This window comes from Lissotriton helveticus, chromosome 7 (genome assembly GCF_964261635.1).
Source record: "Lissotriton helveticus chromosome 7, aLisHel1.1, whole genome shotgun sequence".
Taxonomy (NCBI): Eukaryota; Metazoa; Chordata; class Amphibia; order Caudata; family Salamandridae; genus Lissotriton; species Lissotriton helveticus.
Window position 1 is genome coordinate 76,092,448 of NC_136068.1, and position 7,360 is coordinate 76,099,807.

General features: G+C 50.7%; 1 protein-coding gene across 3 annotated transcripts in view; it reads right to left on the reverse strand.

The window, feature by feature from the left end:
• LOC144768106 (tyrosine-protein phosphatase non-receptor type 6-like) overlaps positions 1-6,942 on the reverse strand; it is an 848,841-nt gene extending 841,899 nt beyond the window's left edge. Inside the window, exon 1 of one of the 3 annotated variants that reach the window (XM_078651512.1) lies at positions 6,492-6,594. The gene's annotated coding sequence lies outside the window, so the exon portion shown is untranslated. Of the gene's footprint in view, positions 1-6,491; positions 6,595-6,645 lie in introns of those variants that run through there. The other 2 variants (XM_078651513.1, XM_078651514.1) reach the window with 2 other exon arrangements.
• Between the last annotated feature and the right edge of the window lie 418 nt (positions 6,943-7,360).

The window sequence follows — 7,360 nt, forward strand, 5'->3', positions numbered from 1 at the left end:
TGTTTTGTATCAGAGTCTTGAGGACATGGGGCCCATGGCAACCTTAACTGCGCATTTTAACCGAAAAGCGCAGGCAGATTGGAGCCCCACAATCACATACATCGTTCCGCCGAAGTTACCTTTTAACAACGTGTAGGGCGCAGTGCATCAGAACATAGAGCGCCTCGTTCTATAACTTCAGCCCTAGCTGCGTAGTAACATTACATGAACTGACTGCTCGTTTGTCAAAGAAGCTACATGTATCCATCTACCAGCCCCCACTCCTCACCGTACGTTATGGCACCAGGACCGTATCTCATCCCAGGAACCCCGCGTTCTTGCCGGCATCTGTTTTTAAAGGTTACCGGCAAAGTCCGGTCACAAGCTGAATCGCGCATGCGCACATGGGGACGCTACAGTGTGGAATAGTAGCGCCATTTTGGAATGGCTTAATCCATCGTCTACTCATTATAATTAGTAGCCCTAATGTCAGCAAGCCCCTACCCTCGGCCAAACTGTTAATATGTTAATATTTTAATATTTTAATATGTGTAGGCTATAGCGGCGCCCAACTGCCTGCATGTATGTATAGATGATGTATTTGCCAAAATGTCCATACGGTGGTCATCTAGGTATAGATCATCAATTCATAGCGCCATCTTAGAGTGGGGCCATTCAACATTTCTATTTACTGTATAATCTAAAATGTTGCGCTATCTCATTAATGGGTACTCTAAATGATCCTCATTACAATCGCTACCACGACAGACATTGGTACTAGGCACACCGCGCACCCCTTCAAGAAATAAGACCAGGAGCTGGGGCCAAGGCGGGGGTGTATATCCATATCCAATTGAGTCAAGATTCCTCCTTGGTTACTACCAGTCTAGTCAGAGAACAGTGTCTAGAACACAGGTATTAGCCCAATGGCAGTGGTTTAGATGTTATAACAAGAGTGACAGGGATGGGTTCATCATGAGGCAGGGTCTAGGTGGTATCCCGCTCTCTCTCATTAGCGCATACCGTGATCCATTAACATACAGGTCCAACCATGACAGAGCATACCAGACGTATTTCTGGGCAGAAACAACCGCCCTTAGAGGTGACGGTTGGTCAACAAGGAGCACATACCAAAAAATGGGTTAGGGGTCTTTTTGGGTGTTTTAGGGGACATACCAAAAAATGGGTAAGGGGTGTTTTTTCTCAACTGGCCCTTAGAGGTCTATTTCACTCGATTCCACTCAAGGATTTCGTTCAGGCCTACACTGTCACTGCGTTCTCTATATATCCATCTAGCTTCCTTGCTGAGCAACGCTGTTTCCATATTCTGTGGGTTGCCTTTTATTACCTCCAGCACAGTCCATGTGAAATCATGTTTTTCTTTGTGGCAGTGTTGTACCAACTTGGTGGTCAGTTTGCCCGCCCTGATCGTGCTAAGGTGTTCCTGAATGCGCACCTTGATTTTTCTCGTGGTGAGGCCAATGTATTGGAGGCCACAGCAACATAGCAGTCTATATACCACATTCGTGGTGTTGCAGTTGCTAAAGTGGTTAAAAAACCACACTTTCCCTGTACTCAAGGTCACACTATTGCTTTTTTTGGTGAGGGGGCAGACCGAACATGTCCCACAGGGATAGTGTCCCTTGGGCAAAGTAGTCAGATCTCTCTTGTGTGGTGCCGGGGTACGGGTATGGACTAGTTTGTCTTTAAGGTTAGTTGCTCTCTTAAAGGCAAATCTAGGTGGCGGCATACGAAAGTCTTTTGTGGATAGTAAGTCCCAGTGTTTCCTGATCGACTGCCTAATTTTTGTTGCCATGGGGTCAAAAGTCATAACCACCGGAAGGCAGTCTCTTTTCTCTTTGCTTGTGTGTTCCAGTAGGGCACTCCTGGGTGTATTCAGAGCCCTTTTTCTAGCGTTCTTCACGACTTTACTGGGGTAATTGCGCTGCACGAGTTTAGTTGTAAGATCTTGTGCTTGCTCCAGAAAACCACTCGTACTGGAGCAGTTCCTCCTGTACCTCAGGAATTGGCCCACAGGGAGGTTGTCGCGGAGGGCTCTGGGGTGGTATGAATTATACAGGAGGAGTGAATTCCTGTCTGTTGGCTTTTGGTGTACTCTGGTGTTCAGACCACCCTCCAAACCTGTCTCAATAACTAGGTCCAGATAGACCGCACTGGTGCGGCTGTAGGTCCACGTGAATTTAAGGCTCTCATCTTGCGAGTTGAGCCATCTCAGGAAATCCCCTAGAGATTATTCAGTGCCCGCCCAGATACAGAGCACATCGTCTATATATCGCTTCCAGAGGCAAATGTGCCGCTGGAAGGGGTTGGTATCAGGATAGACGATGTGCTCCTCAAATCTACCTACATAAATACATGCCAGGCTGGGGGCCATTGTCGCCCCCATCGATGTTCCAGAGGTTTGCAGGTAGATCTGGTCCTTGTATCCAAAGTAGTTCCTTGTAAGCGCAAGCTCAACACATTCCATGACGAATGATTGGGGCGCATCATAGGGCCACTCGAGGTCCCCCAGTGCGCGTGCTGCTGCCACCAGCGTTGCGTCCTGGGGGATACTCGTGTACAGGGACTCAATATCGATGGTTACAAGGAACTGGTTATTTGAGTCGTACGGGGTCTTTTCTAAGATGTTCAATATATCGGTGGTGTCCTTAATAAAGGACCGTTGGTTAATCACCGACTCCCGCAGGAAGTAATCCGCAAACTGTGAAAGTGGCTCCAACACAGATTGTATCCCCGACACGATGGGCCTGCCGGGCGGGGGGCGGGTCGGCTTATGAATCTTTGGTAAGATATAGAAAGCTGGAGTCCTGGGGGTGTTATTCACCAGGAACTCCGCTTCTTTTACCGAGATCCATTTGTTGGTTTTGGCTTTATTGACCATTTCTCTTATGGTTTCGAGCAATTGATCCACCGGATCTTTACTCAGGGGTTTGTAGTTGGAACGGACATTCAATAGACGGAGCACCTCTGTCTCGTAATCCTGAGTATTAAGGACCACCACCGCACCCCCTTTATCAGCTGACTTGATTGTCAACGAACGGTTTTTCTCTAGGCCTCTCACTGCCTCCCAGTCCTCTTTAGACATATTAGAGTGATGAGAGTGTTCCTGGGATTTCTCAAAGTTCTCTATATCATTCAGGACTTTTTCCTCGAAGACAGACACTTCAGGGCCCACAGCGGATCCAATAGGACAGAAAGTCGACGGTTTCTTCAGGTTGGTACCTCGGAACGAATTGATGTCTTGTTCCTTCTCTTTTTGAGCGAAGAATTTCTTGAGCTTGATTTTCCTCAATGTTTCGTGAAACTCCACGCGACATTTGAACGAGTCATGTTTTGGGGTGGGGACAAACCCCAGCCCTTTGTTGAGTACTCTTTCTTCACTAGCTGTCAAAATGTGATCTGAAAGGTTGACTACGATGCTCTCGTTTAATTGTCCGTTCGTCCCCGACTGCGGGTCACTCTGGGTGAGAATGTCTGCCATTGGGGTGTCGAGCTGCCTCTCCCTCTGCCTCGCCCTGTGGCGCCCCTCCCCCTGTTGTGGTTGGATCTCTGTCCCTGCTCTAAAAAAGCACGTAGTAGTAAACCCAAATCTTCGGTCTGGCGGTTTTGCTGATTGAACCGCACCCTACTATTTTGCTGGGGTTCCTCCTCTTCCTCACTCGAGGTGTTATCAAATGTCCAGTTGTTAGGTGTACGTCTCTGCTGTTGTCTCCCTCCCCTACCTCTGTATCTGCTATTTGTGTTCTGCTGGGCAGGTGCTTGTTGATAGTATTCTTCCTTCACGTAAGGGAATGCCCACTCGTGAGTATACCTTTCTAAGTTCTTTGTCAAACCTTTTATCTTCTGGTTGACCATATAGTTTTTATACTCAACAAGGTCGTCCTGGATTTTTTGCAAGTGCTCCTTGCTGTCCACTAGCGTGGTGTCTTTTGAGATCTTCTCTTCCAAGTCGAGGATCTCTTTCAAGAGCTCCTCGCTCAGTCGCTGAGCAGTGCTGATGATAAGGATGAGCCAGTCCCTCGTGCACTTATTGGCAATGAAACTCCAATCCGTGCGGAATTTTTCGTCATCCAGGAAAATGCGTGGCTCAATCCTGACTATGAGGCTTGGTGGTGCTACTCCCGCCGTGTAATACTCTGTCATCAATGCACCATGCAATGCTATTCGGACCTGTTTTTTCTTTAATGTGGAAAGTTTCTCCCACTCTTCTCTCACAGATACGGATCCCCGTAATGGAGCCCCTAGCATCAACGAGGGGCCTGACAGAATCGCAGAGATCTGCTCTTCCGAGAAGGCCAGGCAGTTCTTATCCATTTATATCAGCACTATCAAAACACCCCAGAAGGTTTAAAAACCAAGCAGCGTATCCTCCGGGTGGGGACAGGGAAATAATTCTACCCAAGAGGAAGTGGAGGGGTAGTTCTGTATATGTGCAACCAACCCCAACCAGGGGAAACGGCAAGGCCACAAGGACCGAGCTACTGACTATCTCATTGGCACGTCTCTAAAGTTAAAAAGTTTTAATTTTTAGGCTCTCACGGCTGAGCCGCCGTTCAACACATACAATAACACAAAGGAGCCAAGAGGGATCTGGAAAGGTATATAAGGGATCGCCCTCCACTCTAAACAGTCAAACAACAACAAGATCCCTATACCTGGGGCGATTAATACATTTCAAAGACATGAGTATACATCACTTCAGATTTTATTTTTAACATACCGAAGTAGACCCCTGCTATCTATTGCAGTGTGGTAAATCCTCTAATGTCTAATTGTCCCCACTTAATCTATTGTTCCAAAAAATTAATTACTGAGGTCTCAATACAAACAGTGTCCAGGGTGATGTCCAACAAATGTCTGCCTTCTTTACTGGCAGTACATCTATCCACACTTAACCACATGTGCACAAACCTTAAAAGGAAAAAATGTGTGGTGGAGAGGAAGGCACCTCACGGGCGAACAACCCTCGGGGATGTTGGCAGATGTTACCAACTCAAAGCCCCTTTCTCATCATCGGTTGCCTTTCAATCCGAAAAGGTATTGGTATTGGTATTGAGACCTCAGTAATTAATTTTTTGGAACAATAGATTAAGTGGGGACAATTAGACATTAGAGGATTTACCACACTGCAATAGATAGCAGGGGTCTACTTCGGTATGTTAAAAATAAAATCTGAAGTGATGTATACTCATGTCTTTGAAATGTATTAATCGCCCCAGGTATAGGGATCTTGTTGTTGTTTGACTATTTAGAGTGGAGGGCGATCCCTTATATACCTTTCCAGATCCCTCTTGGCTCCTTTGTGTTATTGTATGCTCTTGCTTCAACACCCTGCGCATGCTCCGAAAAATCTTCAGATGGATCCCCACTGACACCAGAAAGACCGTCACCCAGGCCCTCGTCACCAGCCGACTGGACTTCGGAAACTCCCTTTACACAGGAACCACCGCTAAACTTCAGAAACGATTACAACGCATACAGAACGCCTCCGCACGGACTCATCCTCGACATCCCGCGCCACAGCCACTTATCCGCCCACCTGAGAAACCTGCACTGGCTCCCCGTCAACAAGAGGATCACATTCAGGCTCCTCACCCGCGCACACAAAGCGCTCCACAACATGGGCCCCGAATACCTCAACAACCGCCTCTCGTTCAACACCCCCACCCGCCAGCTCAGCTCCGCCAGCCTCGCCCTCGCTACCGTCCCACGGATTCGCAGAACCACCACCGGAGGAAGATCGTTCTCCTGCCCTGGCAGCCAAAACATGGAACTCCCTCCCCGCACACCTACGAATGACCCAGGACCATCTCACCTTCAGGAAACACCTCAAGACCTGGCTTTTCGAGCAATAGCAGCACCCCCCCCCCCCCTCCCCCAGCGCCTTGAGACCCTCACGGGTGAGTAGCGAGCTCTATAAATGTCTTGATTGATTGATTGAGTGTGGCGGCTGCTGGCGCACCAGTGAGTGTGGCGGCTGCTGGCTCACCGGTGAGTGCGGAGGTGCGTGGTGGCAGCGGGCGCACCGGTGAGTGTGGCGGCGGCTGGCGCACCGGTGAATGTGGCGGTTGCTGGCGCACCGGTGAGTGTGGCGACTGCTGCTGGTGCACCGGTGAGTGTGGCGGCTGCTGGTGCACCGGTGAGTGTGGCGGCTGCTGGTGCACCGGTGAGTGTGGCGGCTACTGGCGCACCGGTGAGTGTGGCGGCTGCTGGCGCACCGGTGAGTGTGGCGGCTGCTGGTGCACCGGTGAGTGTGGCGGCTGCTGGTGCACCGGTGAGTGTAGTGGCTGCTGGCGCACCGGTAAGTCTGATCGCGCACGAGGGCTGCTGGCTCACTGTTGACTGTGTCGCCTGCTGGCGCACCAGTGACTCTGGTGGTATATGGTGTCTGCGGGGGTACAGGCGAGTGTGGCGGCTGCTGGCTCACCAGTGAGTGTGGAGGTGCACAGTGGCTGCGGGCGCACCGGTGAGTGCGGCGGCTGCTGGCTCACCTGTGAGTCTGGATTCGAAGCTTTGACTTAGTTGGCGCACAGCTGTGGCGGCTGCTGGCGCACCAGTGACTCTGGTGGTACATGGTGTCTGCTGGGGCACCGGTGAGTGCGGCGGCTGCTGGGGTACAGGCGAGTGTGGCGGCTGCTGGCTCACCTGTGAGTCTGGATTCGAAGCTTTGACTTAGTTGGCGCACAGCTGTGGTGGCTGCTGGCGCACCCGGCGAGTGTGGCGGCGCAGGCACTGCTGAGACTTGCGCTCCGCTGTTTGTCCTCCCAGGTCGAGTCCGGCAGGGATTGCTATGGAGATCGGGCGCGGGGGGGGGGGGGGGGGGGGGGGGGGGGGGAGGGGGGAGGAGGAAGTTCTCACACACCTGAAGTAAAGGATAGACTCTAAACCTCGGGGACAGAGGTAGGCTTTTTTTCAGCCGGCTCCTCTCACAGTCCCAGTTAATGAATGATGGGAGAGGAGCGCCGCTGAAATATAAATTATACGTGGCTCGGGAGAGAGAGACGATCAGAAACCGGCTCCTCTAGGAACACAAACACCTGGCCTGCATGCTGCAGCTCAGCGGGATAATGTGCCAACTGCAGAGGTAGGATTTATAAGCCGTAAAGGGAGAGCGTCGACGCAAATAAGGAGCGAACTGGGAAATGTGCAGATGTAGAGGTCAGCGTGTCACCTGCACCCATAGCATTCACTCCCAGTCAGATAGCTTCGCGGGTTCATGCAGCTGCTGCACAGGTTCGTATGTAACCAACTAGCCAGGTGTGCGTCCCTGCAGGCAGATAGATATTTGTGTACCTTGTGCAGAGATCTCCGTGAAGCCTGCGTCACAAGTCATGCACCAGGAACAGGGGGTTAAAAGGAC